Raw genomic sequence first — 19,034 nt, forward strand, 5'->3', positions numbered from 1 at the left:
AGTATTCTTGGCTGCATATTTTTCTCATTTAGTGCTCTGAATATATCCTGCCAGTCCTTTCTGGCCTGCCAGGTCTCTGTGGATAGGTCTGTTGCCAATCTAATGTTTCTACCCTTGTAGGTTACAGATCTCTTCTCCCGAGCTGCTTTCAGGATTTTCTCTTTGTCTATGAGACTCGTAAGTTTTACTATTAGATGTCGGGGAGTTGACCTATTTTTATTGATTTTGAGAGGGGTTCTCTGTGCTTCCTGGATTTTCATGCCTGTTTTTTTCCCCAAATTAGGGAAGTTCTCTGCTATAATTTGCTCCATTATACTTTCTGCCCCTCTCTCTCTTTCTTCTTCTTCTGGGATCCCAATTATTCTAATGTTGTTTCATCTTATGGTATCGCTTATCTCTCGAATTCTGCCCTCGTGATCCAGTAGTTGTTTATCTCTCTTTTTCTCAGCTTCTTTATTTTCCATCATTTCATCTTCTATATTACTGATTCTCTCTTCTGCCTCATTTATTCTAGCAGTTAGCGCCCCCATTTTTTATTGCACCTCATTAATAGCCTTTTTGATTTCTACTTGGTTGGATTTTAGCTCTTTTACTTCTCCAGGAAGGGTTTCTCTAATAACTTCCATATTTTTTTCAAGCCCAGCTAGTATCTTTAAAGTGATGATTCTGAACTCTAGATCTGACATCATACTAATGTCCGTATTGAGTAGGTGCCTGGCAGTCGGTACTACCTTTGTTCTTTTTGTTGAGGTGATTTTTTCCGTCTTGTCATTTTGTGCAGAGGAGAATAGATTAATGAGAGAACAAAATGCTAGCAGAGTAACCACGTCCCCAGAAAATATACTCTAAACAAATCAGAAAAGACCTGAAGCAGTGGGATAAGAAAGGGAAAGAGAGAAAAAAGAAAAAGAGAAAAAAAGAAAAGGATAAAGATAAAAACAAAAACAAACAAAACAAAACAACAACAACAAAAGAAAAACCAGAATGTGATCAAATATGATCTATATGGTATATAGATCAGTGCCACACACTAGATTTGGGGTGTATTTTGGTCTTTTAGAAGAAAGTGCCTCCCAAAATTTTAAAGAAAGAAAAACTTATATATGTACAAAAATAAGGGTTGATATGATGAAGGGATGGAATATGACTGTAAAAATGGAAATTATAAAAAATTTTATAAGAGGAATTGATAAGAAGTTGTTTGAAAAAAGAAAGAAGAGGATTTAAAAAAAGAAAAAGAAAAAAAAAGGGAGAGGATGTGATCAGGCAGGGGAATAGAAAACACCATATACTAGAGATTTAGGGTATATTTTAATCTGTTAGAAGAAACTATCTCAAAAGTTTAAAGAGAGAAGAACTTATATATATAAGCCAAAAATATGGGTAACTACTATTAAGGGATAGAATATGACTCTAAAAATGAAAAATAAAATTTTTTTTTTAAAAAGGGATTGATAAGATGTTGGTTGAAAAAGGGAAAAAGAAAAATTCAAAAAGAAATAAAAAGACAAAAAGACAGTTAAAAAAAATTAACTTTAAAAGACTAAAGAATCATGGTAAAAAAGCCGTGAATTCTATGTGCAGTATTCCCCTAGCGCTGGAGTTCTGCCGTTCTCATTGATCCGTAAACTTGGTTTTGCCCGGCTGTTCTCGCTGATCTTCTGGGGAGGGGCCTGTTGCCGTGGTTTCCAAAAGTCTCTGCCGGAGGCGGAATTGCCCCGCCCTTGCCCCCTCCCGGCTAAGTAATCTGCTCGGGTTTGCTCTCCGGGGCTTTTGTTCCCTGCGAGCTTTCCGTACAGCTTTGGAGGCGGAGAGTGAAAATGGCGGCCTCCCAATCTCCACCCGGAGGAGCAGAGAACTTGGGGCCCTGCTCTTCAGTGCACCCCCAGAGAAAAGCAGTCAGTCACTCCCATCTCCCCGTCTCTGGCCGCACTCCGTGCTCGCCGGGCCTGTGACCGCACATTTTTATCTCTGGCACCCGACCCCGGGTGGAGTCTCCAAACCCAGCAGATCCCTGCGGTGCCCTCCCGCGCGGCTCCTCCTGGGGGAGGAAGGTGAGTCTCCCTGGATCTGCCGCTTGTTGGGTCCCTGCTGGAGGAGCAGTGGCCCGACTGTGCCGCGGATCACGGTTTATGGCCACCCCGAGCTGAGAGCCCGCGCCTGGGCTCCGCCTCTGCAGCCGGCTTCCCTGCTCCGTTACCTGGGAGCTCTGCTGCACTCAGGCACCCCCGGTCTTTCTGTGACCCCGAGGGTCCTGAGACCACACTGTCCCGGAGGGTTCCAGCCCCCGCTTAGCCACCCAAGTGACGTCCCTCAGCGGAGCAGACTTTTAAAAGTTCCGATTTTGTGCTCCACGGCTCTATCACTTGCCAGACGTGGCCGATGGAGGCCCCCTCCCCCGCCGTCTATCCTCCTGAATATTGCCTCGGATTCGCTTCTCCACACATCCTACTTTCCAGAAAGTGGTCACTTTTCTGTTCAGAGAATTGCTGCTATTCTTTTCTTTGATCCCCTATTGAGTTCGTAGGTGTTCAGAATGGTTTCATCCCTACCCAGCTGAATTCCTGGGACCAGACAAAATTTAGGTCTCCTACTCCTCCGCCATCTTGCTCCTCCTCTTCACCTCCACTTTTCTTGCCAATTATGCTTTGAACCATTCTTGCTGGAAGAGTTTAAGTAATTTGACAGCTACTTTGCAGTTATGATAGGAAAGGGCCTCGATTGTGTTTAAACCACTCCAATTCTTATCTGTTTGCTCTTATGGGATCACATTCTGCCTGTAAATTGTAACTTGTTCTCACCCTGCTACTTATGCCAAGGTAATAATTGATTTCTGCTAATGATCCAGCTGTATATTTTAATAACAGTACATTTATTTACTGGGACAAAAAAGAATTCTAAATTACTGCTTTATGTCCCAGAAATTATACATAACCATTCTCATTAAATATTATTCATTCACCATAATGTTCTCAACAGCACTTTTCACTCCGATTTTTTTTTTCACAGAGTTTGCTTCTTACAGAACATTCTAATCATTCTGTGTATTTCTTCTATGTGGGCTTACCAGTACCTGCACAGGCTTGCTCACCAACATTCCAGCAATCCCTACACTCTGATTCATAAACTTTAAAGCCCACTTGCCCCAGGCACAGACAAATCCCTTCTCTAAGATTTGAGCCTGCTCCCTCCCCAGTGAAAGTTAAACCTTCTCACCAAGGAACCCTAGGAAGGACTACCTCCTGATATTCATAATTATATGAGAGTGGTACCATGGTTCTTCCAATTTCAAATCTCAGAGTTATCTTTGATTCTTCTTTCTTCCCAGACTTCATATCCAGTTATTCACTAAGCTGCACTTCAAGCATGGAGCTAAAAAGGCATTGCAGGGGTACCTGGGTGGCTCAGTCAGTTAAGCGTCTGCCTTCAGCTCGGGTCATGGTCCCGGGGTCCTGGGATCGAGTCCCACATCGGGCTCCCTGCTCAGTGGGGAGTCTGCTTCTCCCTCTGCCTCTCCTCCCTGCTTGTGATCTCTCTTTCTCAAATAAATAAATAAAATCTTTAAAAAAAAATAAAATAAGAAAAATAAAAAGGCATTGCAGTGGCAATTGGGAGCATAGGTTCTGACCTGGGCTGTGCTTCTAATTAACTGAGAAGCTCTGCTTTGCCCACAATTATCTTTACACTTTCTTCCAAACATTGTTTACTCATCCTAACCATAGGTTCCTGAATCCCTTCTCCCAGGCTCTGCTCTTCCTTACCAGCCACCCATGCCTCCAGCTAGACTACCACACTGCTTGCTCCAAATGCACAGAAAAACAATACTCAAGTGTGGGCACTTTCCAACCTAGAAACTCTATATAACTGCTGCAGGTCACAGGTTTAGTTTCACATTAATCAGTTTCAATCCTGAGATACTATACAGTAAAACTCAAAGGTCTTATGGAAGACACTGAGATAAATTTTCTTCCATTTCAGAAAAGAGAATGAATTTCCATTTGTTGTGGTTTGATAAGTGGACTATTATATTACTTAAATTGTGTACAAAATTTTAGGCTTCTTAGTCACCATTTTAATCAACTTCCAGGTTAGGATTTTCCATATTTCTATATTGCCTCTATAGTATATATAGTTTCTTCACTAAAATATTGATGGGAATGGTATTCTCCCTTCTTGATGATCTCATAAGTTATTCCCTCCTATTTGTTCCTATATTTTCTCTCCCCACGCAATTGTTATGGCAATTCTGAACTTTAATCTTCAATTTATACTCTGCTTATAAATGAGCAAAGTACATAAAAATGAGAAAAGACTATATATAGTCTTATATATGGAACTATATATATATAATATATAGAACTCAATATGTTTTAGTATTAATGAGTTGGAATAGACTCAACAAGAAAATGTATGAGTTTTAGTATTTTTCAGTTATTCTTCAATTGAGTTAGGCTGGACACTGATAAATTTTCATGTTTGATAGAAGAGTTAGTATACCTTTCTTTGTTAAAAAGTTATGTTTAAATAGAGAATTCTACGGCACCTGGGTTGCTCAGTCGGTTCAACATCTGTCTTCAGCTCAGGTCATGGTCCCAGTGTCCTGGGAGTCCCGCATCAGGCTCCCTGCTCAGCAGGGATTCTGCTTCTCCCTCTAACCACCCCTCCTTGCTCGTGATCTCCCACTCACCCTCTGTCTCTCAAATAAATAAATAAAATCTTTTAAAATAATAAATAATTTGAGAATTCTATTAAAGTACTCAACTGCTAGTGTAGCAGAATGGTGTGTCTCTCTTTTTGGGAGTAATAGGATCTTAAAGATTAGTGTGTAACTTGACTTATTTAAAATACATGAAAAACTACTGGTGGGAGTGTAAACCAGTAAGCCACTGGTCAATATCCAGTCAGGTTGAAAACATGCATGGTCTATGGCTTGTGAATTCCTCTTTTAGCCATATCAAGGCATTCTTCCAAATATGCACTTTTGTAGCAGATAAACATACTTTTTACTAGCTAAAGAAAATAGTATTAAAAACTAACAAAGATTGAACATTGCTATTTGTTCCAAGTACTTTATATCTATAATTTCATTTAATCCTGTTGCAATTTACCATCTGAAAAAAAAAACCTCTTATATTAGTTGTAGTAAGTTTGAGTTGATTTTCCTGAAAGCATAATTCCATGAACCTGCTCATTATAATTTTTTTTAAGTATTTATACTTGCACTGCTTTTTTTTTTCTTGCGCTTTTTTTTTTAGAAGTCTAAGTTTATTGGATAAAATTTCTAAATTGGTGTTTACTCTAAAGGTGATGAAGCCATTCTGACATTAGCATGAATAATCCCAGTGTTTCACCTTAACAAGTGAGTTGTTTTAGGGTCCTTATTTAGGTAAACAATTGTAATACATAGGCATAAATTTAATAAAAATGTGTTGTAGTTACATAAAAAAAAGGTATACCATTTATTCAGTGGATGAAAAATAAGATTTAAATAAATGGAGACACCAAATTGACTCTATGCAAGTTCTCTTCAAATTAATATGTGTTTTGCTTGCATAAAATTACAGCAGTGATTTTGTTAGATCTTGAAAAATCCTATCAAAAGGAAGAACATATGAAAATATTTCTAAGTGTTATAAGGGAAGATGGAAAGATGAATAACTGAACCAGATATTAAAGCTTGTTCTAAAGTTGTAATAATTAAAAGTGTGATGTTGATTCAGAGAGAATTCAATGTTCTTTTTTGCTGCATTCTAGCCTAGTGACTCAAGCTTGTCCTTCACATCACATTTCTTCCTTGTCTCATTCTGCTTCCTTTTTATTCCTACCTGCTTCATAACCATTTCTTCCCTGTCCCTGTTACTAATTATCTCATCATTGCATATTTCATCTCTTATTTAATAGCCATAGCTTTGTTTTTTCTTGAAGGGACACATCACATGCAGTTTGCTTCTATTTCCTGTCATAATTCTCTCAAATGTACTTTATTCTTTTTATCTCAGTGCAGTGTTCTAATTTTTTGATATTGCAGATTCTTTTCATGGATTCCACGTTTTTTAATTTTCTCACTTGCAGTGAAAGAATGTTAACAGAGTATACAGTACTTCTACTCACAGATTTTTTACTGTGAGAATCTTCCTGTAAGATCTATGATTGATGGTTTATTGAAACAAATTTTCAGTAATAGCAACAAAAAACAAGAAGAAACCCAGAGCCATGGGAACTCTGGAAAAGAAAACTTAGTTTCTGTAAGGTTTGATCTGTGTTTTACTAGAAATCTCTTTTTATAGCTAATTTTCAGTTTTGCCTGCTTTTCTTGCGCGGTATAAAATGTAACTGTGTTCTACCAAATAATCCTATTGAAAATCCTTTTGAAGCACAGAGTTTTATTCCATGAATAACCTTTTACTTCGTATACATTAGAATTATCACTATGCAAACCTCAGAGTCAAGGAAAATGTCAATTATTGATTATGATTGACTCTCTAGTAGGCACTTTTCTCAGTAATCCATGTAACTATAAAATAAGTATTATATTCCCATTTCACAGACAAGCAAAATGAGTTTTCAAGAAGATAAGAGAATAAGTACCTAATAAACTTACCTAGACTCATTCTATAAAATCAGAAAAACTGAGCTTTCAATGAAAAGAATAAAATTCTACAAATTCCCCTGGAAGTCATTTATATTAACCTCTTAGGCAAGGCCTGAATGCCTTTTAGAGTGTCCCTATCAAGCAATCATTTCCCATGTGCTTGAAACCTTCCATTGACAGGAAGTGTTTTTCTTCCAAGACACCCAATTAATCTGTGATCAGGTCAGAGCTCTGGCCTGGGAGCTCATGGGGTTCTACTCCACAGACTTTGAAAATCATGTCTACACTCTCTCAAGTAATGACCTTGCAGTTATTAATTTGGACAATGATGTTACCCCCTTCTCCAGAAACTAGTTCACTAATAAAAAGAGGGTGTGTGTGGGTTGAAGTCATGTAGGAAGAAGGGCAGGTATAATGGTAAATTACTGGCAGTTCTGATAGGTCACACTGGCCCCCTAGAGGCTAATCAAGGGAACACATTTTCTCCTTGGCAGAGCCTCTGAAGAACGGAGAGCAAGAGCATTAAGAGGTATGGCTGGCTACTCTGATTTCAGCAAATAGGGTTCTCAAAGCCTCTTCATCTATAACTACTGAGCTTTCCCTTTTGTTTTAAATCAGTACATTCTGGGTATGTTGCTTTATCTTCAAAAATACTCCATTTTGGTTTGCATTTTAGTTTTTTCCTAAAAGCTACATTATTTCTCCCTACCATCCTACTTGGATATATTTCACTTAATTCCTTTTCAGTCTGCAGTGACTTCATTCAGAGATTCATAATACCAATTTGCATCTTTAATGAAAACTCCCACTTGCCAAGGGAAGTTTCCTCTGTCTCAAATACTTTAACATTCACAAGACAGAGAGCTCAGACCTCAAGCTGCCCAATTTCAGACATTTTAGAGCAATCATGTTTAGTTCGTGATTTTATGATTTATAAGAAAGCAGAGAGTTCCTTGAGGGTAGGTGTCAAGTCTGATAATTCTCTGCCCCAAAGCCAGAGCCAGGTCAGTGCTATACTCAGCATGTACTTGTTAGATGAAGAAGTACATTCTACTCAATTTTGTGTCTTAATTTTTGAATTGTTGTTCAGGGGGTTTTGTTTTCACCCAAGTGGTAAATAAAATGTCTACTCTCATAAACACTACTGAAATGATCTCTTGACAGGGGGAAGAGCTGCAAATCTGGAGTTCGATTATAGGAGAGGAGGAGAGATGAGAGTTAAATTGGGGAACTGGAGTAAGAAGGAAGAATTTACATATTGGACATTGGGGTAGCAAATGGACTTGAGTCACAAAGGGAATGGCAGAGAGGAACATGCAGGTGGTGGCAGCCATGCTCTGTGTGTGTGTGTGTGTGTGTGTGTGTGTGTGTGTGTGTGTAGAGACAGAGAGAGAATTAGTGAGGGTGGGAGGATGTCAGTAAGGGGTTATTGAGAAGGAAACAACATCATAAACCCAAATGAGATGAAAAACTCCTTGAGTAAAGGCACCTGGGTGTCTCAGTCAGTTGGTCGTCTGCTTTCAGCTCAGGTCATGATCCTAGGGTCCTGGGATCAAGCCCTACATGGGGCTCCCTGCTCAGCGGGGAGCCTGCTTCTCCCTCTCCCCTGCTCATGCTCTCTCTCTCTCTCACACACACACTCTCTCTCTCTCAAATAAATAAATAAAATATTTTTAAAAATTAAAAAAAGAAAAAAGAAAAACTCCTTGAGTAAACTAGTGGCACAGAAGGACAGAGAAGAGATGTGGCTGATCCTGAAATAAAGAGCCAATGGGAGAGCCAATAAGACACACCTCCCCAAACGGAATGTTTATAAAAATAATGAAGACATGGAAAAGAAGATTGTTTTAGGTGAATGACAAAGTATGAAACAGAATGAGCAAATGTTCATTTAAGGAAATCTCAGAAACATACAGGACAAAAGATGAACACAGCATGAAAATTGAAAATGCAGCTGAAATGAAGAAATATAGAAATGCAATGAAGATCGGTCAATGGACTGGAGAATAATGTCCTAATCAAAAAAAATAGATGTAAATTTTCATTACTTATTTGCTTTGGAATGAAAGATCTGATAAAAATGAAGGTCTCAGAAATGAGGAGAGAATAGCTCTGTGAAACCAGCAAATATAAATATAATTAGTATATATATATATTCCACAAAAATAGGTGGAAATAGTTCTATTTTCCAATAACAATAATAAAAATCAAAGTAACTTAGACCACTTTATATGTTTCATGAAAATAGAAAATGGCAAAATTGTGAAAAATGGGGCCTCTCCCCAAACATGGTCATCTTCTATAGAGCAGGCAAATCATCCTAAAATGACAGTGGCACGGTCTTTGATGCATTTATTAGCAGCTAGTCCACTATGGGAGAGTTAGAAACAATCTGAAGTGGCTTTCGTTTGTTTGTTTTCTTTGTTTGTTTACATGTAAATTACTGGGGCCAAAACAAAGTTACTTTTGGAGTTCAATTGCCAATGTCCGCTACATAATTTTTTTTTTTATTATCTTAGTCACCATACAGTACATTATTAGTTTTTGATGTAGTGTTCCATGATTCATTGTTTGCGTGTAACACCCAGTACTCCATGCAATCCGTGCCCTCCTTAATCTCCATCACCGGGCTAACCCATCCCCCCACCCCCCTTCCCTCTAAAACCCTCAGTTTGTTTCTGGGAGTCCATAGTCTCTGCTACATAAATCTATAACTTCACCTCTCCAATGTCTCTGTTTTATACTCTCTTTTTCCCTTTTATGTCATTCCGCTTTTCCAGTAGAGCTTCCTTAAGCCTCTTTGCCAATACATGATGGTCTTTCCTGCTCTGAACGTTTAATAGATAATCCTACTCTGAAATCTTTTCAAACACTACCCTGATCTAATAACCTAAAGCAGTTCATTTGTCCCTTAACACCCTTCCCAGGTATTCAAATTGTGCGAGTATGTGACAGTTCACCAAGAATCACTTTATATTCCCAATATCTGCCTGTGATATTTGAGTTCTTGAGAAATTAGGGAAATTAATGGACCACTTATAAAATCATAGAATGTTGGAACCAGGAGGGAATTTTAGAGATCATCGAATCCAACTTATTATGAGTCATTTGTTAGCAGCTCCAACGGACTCATTCACAACAAGAAATATAAACAATTAGGGCCTCTTTAAAAACTCTAGAGTAAGAAAAATTACAGGATTCCCCCAAGGAAGGAAATGAAGCTAAGTGTGCTAATTTGGACAGATGCTTGAACAGCATCTCCAACACATGCAGGCACAAATGCAGGGCTATGTTGATTCAATACAGTAGATGAGACTTCAAATCAAACAGAGACATTTATTAAGCATAGCATCATGATTAAGATATGCCCAAGGTATCACAGAACTGAGACTGTGTTCCAGAAATATGAGAACACAGTACCCAGCACATAGAGAAAAAACACAGTCCTCATGGACAGTCAGTCATGCTTCTCTTTCTAAATCTGTAGCTTAGTAAGCTTGGTGCTCATGTTACCGAGGAACTTTATCACTGAAGAGCTTGATAAGGAGACTTAAAGAACATCATCCCCCCGCTCCCCGAATTTATATGGAATACACTTGCTAATACCCTTGTACTGCTCTAGGGGAAGAATGTGACTTCCCTAGTTCCTGCTAAAGTCATTAAAATGTATTCAAGTTAACAATTACATTTTCCCCACACAAACTTGACAATAACCGGGAGCTTTGTATTGTATTCACTGGGGGTGTGGGAGGTCTGCCTGAGCCTTTCCTGTAGGTTTTCTCTGGAAAGTGCTCCCAGGGTCTTAGCCTGGAGAAGTCCTCAGCTGGTAAGCCCCACCTTATATTTTGCCTTCAATGTGAAACTTCGCTGACCTCCACAGCCGAGGCTGGGCAAGGTAGAGTCAAGGTCTCTCTCCTTGGGCTCTCATAGCTCTTTACAGAGGACCAGCAAGGCAGTGTTCCCTGGGAGGTGGTGCTGCCTTCTATAGGGCATTTTGGAAGTCTTTGAGGAGTTTTTGTTGGGTGATAGCAGGCACTGTTGGCATTTAGTGGGTGGGAGCTGGTTTCATACAATAAAAACGTATTCTGTGTCCAGCATTTCTGCATAATTTTAATGTACGGTCAATTTTCTAAGAGTTCAGCTGCCATATAAATTGAGTGCAGACTGCACATTGTTTCATTTGAAATGTTACTGAGTCAATGGCAGCACCAATTGTGATATTTGAGCCGCCAATACCTGTCTTCTCTCTCATTCTGCACTTGTAATTTATGCAGTTAAGGAGAACCTATGTAGAGGGACAAGTATCTGTTTATTATGTCTATGATGTCTGTTTTATTAAGCATGTTTTATTTTATCATAACTTTCATTCCTTTTATTCCTTCTTTATTTTGCAATCAGGAGACAGCACTGATTTTTCTGAACTTGTACAGGCAAATATATATTGTCTGTGAATTTCATTGCAGGACAATAAAGGAGATATTACAAATAATTATTATAGAAAGAGAGCATTGGGTCTGATATGGATGAGGTGGAAAGAGCAGGAGCTTTGAGGTCATATCTGGATTCTAGAATGGTCTCCGCCATTTACCAGTTTTGGGAATTCAGGGATGTTACTTCTTTATGTCACCTGTTCCTTATCTGCAAAATAGATATAATAGCCATTGTGATTTATGTAAGTTCCTGAGACATAGCAGATGCCCGGTGTTCACTCTTTCCCCTTCCTTTACTCAATCAACAAATATTTATTGACCACCTACTTTGGACAGGTATTAGTTTAGCTGCTTATATAAAGCAGCGAACAAATGGGACAGTCTCCAGCATAGTAGAGGTCACATTCAAATTACGGAACATCATGTAGTTTCACTATTTCACATGAATTCTGTTGCTGTTACAATATTTTATTATGGTGAATTGAAGGTATATGACAGTCTGTGTGCCAAATTACTCATCCTTGAAGCAGGAGTAATGTATTCACTTCTAGCAACTGGCACAATCTTCTACCATCAATATTTTTGAATTGGATTGGATTATCAGATATTTTCCATATTAAATCTTTAAACCTCAGAAATTCTAAGACTTAAAATTAAGTTTAAATAGTATAAAACCCAAGTGAAAATCGATGTAGTGAGAATCAAGAACATTCTTTGCATGATTCCATAGTGTTTATTGGTGACCCAGTTTTCCTTTTGCTTAGTTCCACCTTAAATTGGGTGAGACAGTGCCCTGCTCTGGCCCTACTGTGGGATGTCCTTTCAGTGAGGTGAGAAGTCCATGGAGCTGGTGTGGGGTTGGGGGCAGATGCTCACTCTGAGCCCGCACAGCCCCCTTCTGGTCCATCTTAAGTTATCTGCTTGGTCTGCCCCATGTCTGATTCCAGGAACTCTGCAGGTGTCTTTCCCAGGTCTGTTCTTTTTTTGGGGGGAATGCATGCCCTTAGGCTCAAAGGGTGGCCAAGAAATAGTACCTGGAGAGGATGTGAATGGAATGAATGTGACAGCTGAGCCAGGGCACTGACCTGCATGTATGTGAGGTACCTGTAGTGTCCCATAGAACTGGCAGTAGAAAGTCCCCAAGGGTGCGGGTTACAGGTAGGTCATGTTCTGATGTGGAGTTCAGAGGAATCACAGAATCAAAATGGAAACTTTGTCAAGGTAAATAGATAGAAATAACTTATTTAATGGTTTGTTACCATGATTTGTAACTTTCAAATATATCCATGTATTATATGGGCCTCCATTTTTCAGTTTGCCCTGGGTTCCACAAATGTAAAAGATGGTTCTGCTTCTGGGTCTTCTCTTCTTATTAATTTAGAACACATACAGGTGTGTATGTAGTTGTTTTAAAGATGCTGCTTACAGTATTTCTCTGATCTTATTTATTCTAGCCAGAAGGAATTAAAAAAATCTTTTACTTATCTATGAGAGTATTATTTCTTTCTGTGTCATTAATCTAAACTTTTATTTTCTATTATGTTGTAAATAGGATTCCAGATTTCAAAAAAATTGTCACATCTCTTTTTCCTTTGTGTAGCATATTTCCCCCTGAGAATAAAAAATATCCATACATATATTGATAGCTATATTCTTAGATTCCAGCATGACAATATACTTTGGAGTTAAAGATATCCTTAATGTTATTGGGATATTCTGTTGGAATTTCTTTGGGTAGAATCTTCATAGGAGTTTCTTTAAAAGGGAAATACATGCAGTTGTTTGTTTTTTCCATATATCCTGGAGTATTTTCCCTGTATTTGCATATTACGTGCAGAGTAATTATGAAACAAAGTTCCTGTCTGCCTAGTTGCTGGCATTTACAATTTTTACATAGCTGTTACAAATACATTGATATGTAATGGTATAATTTGTGATGATCTTTATGTATTTCCTCAAGATATTTTCCATGATACATAGCTTAATAGAATAATTTTATTCCTCTTTATTTATATGGTAGAGTCTCTTTTTGATATATGCTTGTAGTTTAAAAATGTATATTTCAGCTTGTTCACTTTGTATGTTATATATTGCATTATAGCATATTATTAATATATTTTCTTATGTATGTATGCTTCATAATTTTCTCTTTTAAGAGGTTACTTAATTTGTTAAATTTATTTAATTTTGTCTATTATAATAACTCTCTGTTAGTTCTAGTACATTAAAGTATTAAAATAATTGTACCCAATTATAATTTTTAAAAGATTTTGAATGGAATTCTTGTTGAAATCTTAGCCATTTAGTGTTGTGCACATTGTTTCTTTCATATGATTAGTATACTCATTGACTCTTCTCTGGCTAATGCAATCAAAGCAATCCTTCAAAATACAGCTTACATATTACCACTGTCATAACTTTGACATTCATTCATTTATTTATTCAGTAATTCAACAGAATTTATTCAGTGGCCATTATGTTATATGAACAGTGTAAGTACTGGTGATAAAAGAGTGAGTAAAAACAAACAACTAGTCTCTGTTTCCAAGGTGGAGAGAAATTCCTCTAGGATCACACTCACCAGTCTATAACTTCCAGCTGAGAAAGGAACTTAGAAGAGAAGAAACAGGGCTCTATGAGAAAGATATGGAGAAAACATGACTCTGACCAGCTCTAGGTCTCACAGGGTAGTAATAGCAGATCAAACCCAACAGTCGGACAGTGAAGTTAACACATCTCTGATAGACTGCTTGCCAAGATGGATGCAATAATCCTCCATGTCTGTACACAGGGCTCTTTCCTCTGTGACTTTACTGCTCTTCCCATAAAGGGTGCAGTCTGTTTCCCCTTTCCTTAAATCTGGGCTGGCCTTTTGTGTTGCTTCAGCCAAGAGAATGTGGCAGCTCACATCATGTGAGCCCCAGAACCTAGGTTTTAAGGGGTAGTGCAGCTCCCCTTCTCACTCTTGTGGAACGTTGCCTGAACATTAACATGTAAGGAAGTCTGCGCTGGCCCTATTGAAAGGAGAAGGAAGGGCCACATGGAAGAGAGTGGAGGCTTCCAGCCAACAGCCAAAACCAACTATCAGACATAGAAAGGAGGTTCTTAGACCAAATTATCTAGTCCTATACTGCCAGGTGAGTGACTTCAGGTGTGACTTCCCCATGTGCAGCCCGACGAGTGACTTCAGGTGACACTAGCAGAAGAGTTACCCAGATGATTGTAATCCAGATGGCTGAGCTCCTTGGTCAAATTTATTCCTAGGTGTTTTGTTCTTTTGATGCTTTTGTAAATGGGATTGTTTGCTTAATGTATTTGTCATGTTGTTATTAGTATATAGAAACACATCTGACCATTTTAAATTGAGGTATAGTGGACACAAAATATTAGTTTCAGGTGTACAATACAGTGATCAGTAATTACATACATTATGAAATGCCTGCCATGATAAGTGTAGTTGCCATCTGTCACTGTACAAAATTACTACAATATTATTATCTATCTTCCCTATGCTGTATATTACATCCCCATGACTTATTTTATAAGTGGAAGTTTGTACCTCTTAATCCCCTTTACCTGCTTTGCCTATCCCTCCACCCCTTTCCCTTCTGGCAACCATCAGTTCTTTATACTTATGAGTCTGTTTCTATTTTGTTGTTGCTGTTTGTTTGCTTTAGATTCCAGATATAAATGAAATCATTTGGTATTTGTGTTTCTCTGTCTGACTTATTTCACTTGGCATAATACCCTCTAGGTCCATCCGTGTTGTTGAGAATGTCAAGATTTCATTCTTTTTTTATGACTAAGTAATATATCATTGTGTAAATATACCACGACTTCTTTATCCATTTATCTATAGATGGGCACTTAGGTTGCTTCCATATCTTGGGTATGGGAAATAATGCTGCAATAAACAATGAGATGCATATAAATTTTCAAATTAATATTTTCATTTTATTTGGGTAAATACCCAGAAGTATAATTGCTAGATCATATGGTATTTCTATTTTTAGTTTTTTGAGGAACCTCCATACTGTTTTCCACAGCATCTGTTCCAATTTACATTTCTACCAACATTGCACAAGGGTTCCCTTTTCTCCACATCACCCCCAATACTTGTTATTTCTTATCTTTTGATACTAGCCATTCTGACAGGTATGAGGTGATACTTTAGTTTGGATTTGCATTTCCCTGATGATTAGTGATGTTGAACATCTTTTCATGTGCCAATTAGCCATCTGTATGTCTTCTTTGGAAAATGTCTATTCAGGTTGTCTGCTCATTTTTTAAATCAGATTATTATTATTGTTATTATTGCTATTGAGTAATGGGTTCTTTATATATTTTGAGTATTAACTCCTTATCAGATATATCATTTGCAAATATCTTTTCCCATCCACTAGATTGCCTTTTTGTTTTGGTGGTGGTTTCCTTCATTGTACAAAAGCTTTTCAGTTTGATATACTCCTGATTGTTTATTTTTCCTTTTGTTTTTCTTGCCTAGGGAGAAATATCCAGAAAAATATTGCTAAGGCTGACATCCATTATTTTACTGCTTATGTCTTTCTTCTTTCTTTCTTTCTTTCTTTCTTTCTTTCTTTCTTTCTTTCTTTCTTTCTTTCTTTCTTTCTTTTTCTTTCTTTTTCTTTCTTTCTTTCAAGAGTGCATGTTCATGCACGGGTGCACAAGTGATTTGGGATGGGGCAGAGGGTGAGGGAGAGAGAATCTTAAGCAGGCTCCCCACCCAGCATGAAGCCCAATGCGGGGCTCAATCTCACAATCCTGACATCATGACTTGAGCTGAAATCAAGAGTTGGATGTTTAACAGACTGAGCCACCGAGGCACCCCATACTGCCCAAGTTTTCTTTAAGGAGATTTATGGTTTCATGTTTTACATTAGGTCTTTAATCAATTTTGAGTTTATTTTTGTGTATGTGTATGAAAGTAGTCCAGTTTCATTCTTTTGCATGCAGCTGTCCACAGTCAAGTGGGATTTACTTCAGGGATGCAAGGATGGTTCAGTATACACAAATCAGTAAGATATACCACATTAACAAAATGAAGAATATGATTATGTCAATAGATGCAGGAAAAGCCTTTCACCGAATTCAAGATTTATTCATGATAAAAACTCTCAACAATACAATATAAGAAATATATCTCAACTCATACAGCAATTCAGTAATGCGGCAGGATACAAAATCAATGCACAGAAATCAGTTGCTTTCTTATACACTAACAATGCAACTGTAGAAAGAGAAATTAGAGAAATGAATCCATTTAACATAGCACCCAAAACCATAAGATACCTCAGAATAAACCTAACCAAAGAGGTAAAGGAGCTATACTCTAGGAACTACAGAACACTCATGAAGAAATTGAAGAAGACACAAAAAGATGGAAAAGCATTCTATGCAAATGGATCGAAAGAATAAACATTGTTAAAATGTCTATGCTACCCAGAGCAATCTATACCTTCAACGCCATCCCGATCAAAGTTCCAATGACATTTTTCAAAGTGCTGGAACAAACAATCCTAAAATTTGTATGGAATCAGAAAAGACCCTGAATTGCCAGGGAAATGTTGAAAAAGAAAAACAAAGCTGGGGGCATCATGTTGCCTGATTTCAAGCTATCTTACAAAGCAGTGATCACCAAGACAGCATGGTACTGGCACAAAAACAGACATATAGACCAATGGAACAGAACAGAGAACCCAGATGTGGACCCTCACTCTATGGTCAAATAATCTTCGACAAAGTAGGAAAAAATATGCAATGGAAAAAAGACAGTCTCTTCAATAAATGGTGCTGGGAAAATTGGATGCCTATATACAGAAGAATGAAACTCAACCATTCTCTAACACCATACACAAAGATAAACTCAAAATGGATGAAAGACCTCAATGTGAGACAGGAATCCATCAAAATCCTACAGGAGAACATAGGCAGTAACCTCTTCGACATCAGCCACAGAAACTTCTTTCAAGATACATCTCCAAAGGCTAGTGAAACAAATGCAAAAATGAATTTTTGGGACTTCATCAAGATAAAAAGCTTCTGCACTGCAAAGGAAACAGTTAACAAAACAAAGAGTCAACCCACAGAATGGGACAAGATATTTGCAAATGACACTACAGATAAAGGGCTGGTATCCAAGATCTATAAAGAACTTCTCAAACTCAACACCCAAAAAAACAAATAATCAATTCCTGTTACATGTATTTGGTCAACTTGTTCCCTTGATCCACGACACTCATTTGGAACTTCCTACCTATCCTCAACCTCAGCCTCACTCTCTGTCTGCCCCACCATCATAACTCATAAACACACCTGCTTCTCATTTTTGTCAGTTGGCTTCATCTCTTCCTCAGGAAGAATTAAAGTCATTTAAAAAGTCATCTAATTTTCTACAATTAATCATGCACACCATTGACGTGTGCCCTCTTTTTTCTTCTTTACTCCAGTTACTTTAGAAGGGGTGTCCCTCCTCCTTTACAAGACATGTTTGTCCACCTCTCTTTTGGCTTCTAATCATGATCATCTGAACACTATGTGCTCCCCATATGCCAGCTCTTACTAAAAGTACTTTACTCATAATACTCTCAACAATCCTAGGAATTAATCCCATAATTGCTCCCATGCTTCATATGAGGAAACTGAGGCATAGAGTGATTGTATAACTTATCCAAGGTAACCCAGCTAGGAACTGGTAGAGGCAGGTTTTAATTCCTGGCAGCCTGGTAACAACAACTCTATACTGCCTTTTAGGAAAGTGACAGTACAACTATCCTTTCTATACCTTGCTTAATCAACTGTTCCCTCTCATCCGAGTCATTCCCAACAACATCAAACATACCCACATCTCTTCCATTGCTCTTATTGATCTCTCATTTCGTCCAACACCCTCTGTTTCTTTTTAACAGCCAAATTTCATGAATGAACACTTTTTGTATTTGTTGTATTCAATTATTCACCTTCCCCTCAGTAATCCCACTCACTCCAATCTGGATCCCACACCCCCACGAATTTAGCAATCAAAATAACTCTCAGTAAGGTCATCACTGATGCCTGTGCCCAAGATTCAAAGGGCTTTTTGCAGTGTTTAACTACTGGCCTTCTTAGCAAACTTTAACTTTCTTGATGATTATTTATTAATGAAAAGCTTTATTTAGAGATAATTCACATACCATACAATTCACTCATTTAAAGTGTAAAATTCAGTGGCTTTTTGGCATTTTCAAAGAGTTTTGCAAACATCACTACAATCAGTTTTAGAACAGTTTCTGTTTAGAACATTGTTCTAAAACAATTTTAGAACATGCCCTTTAGCAGTCACCCCCACTTATCCCCAAACTGCCAACCTTGGGCAACCACCAACTTATTTTCCATCTCTGTGCATTTGCCTATTATGGACATTTCATGTAAATGGAACCATACTATATGTAGTCCTTTGTGACTGGCTTCTTCAACTTAGCATAATGTTTTCGAGGGTCATCCACAGTGCAGCATATATCAATACCTCATTCCTTTTTATTGTCGAATAATACTCCATTGCAAGGATAGACCACATTTTATTTGTCCATTCATCAGTTGATGGATATTTGGGTTTCCACTTTTTGGCTATTATGAATAATTCTGCTATAAACATTTGTGCACAAGTTTTTGTGTATACATATGTTTTTATTTCTCTTGAGTTTATATCTAGGAATGGAATTGTTGAGCCATATGGTAACTCTCTGTTTAACTATTAGAGGAACTGCAGAATGTTTTCCTAAGAGGCTACACCATTTTACATCCCCACCAACAGTGGATGAGAGTTCTGATTTTTCCACATCCTTGTCCATATGTGTGATTATCTCACTTTTTGATTCTAGCCATCATAATAGTTGTGTAGTGGTATCTCATTTCAGTTTTTAAAGTTTTTTTTTAATTTTTAAATTGAAGTATAATTGACATGCTATCCCCTATTTACAGGTGTACATCATAGAGATTCAATATTGTTATACATT

The sequence above is a fragment of the Mirounga leonina genome, unplaced genomic scaffold (assembly GCF_011800145.1).
Source record: "Mirounga leonina isolate KUSES-001 unplaced genomic scaffold, KU_Mleo_1.0 Mir_175, whole genome shotgun sequence".
Classification (NCBI taxonomy): Eukaryota; Metazoa; Chordata; class Mammalia; order Carnivora; family Phocidae; genus Mirounga; species Mirounga leonina.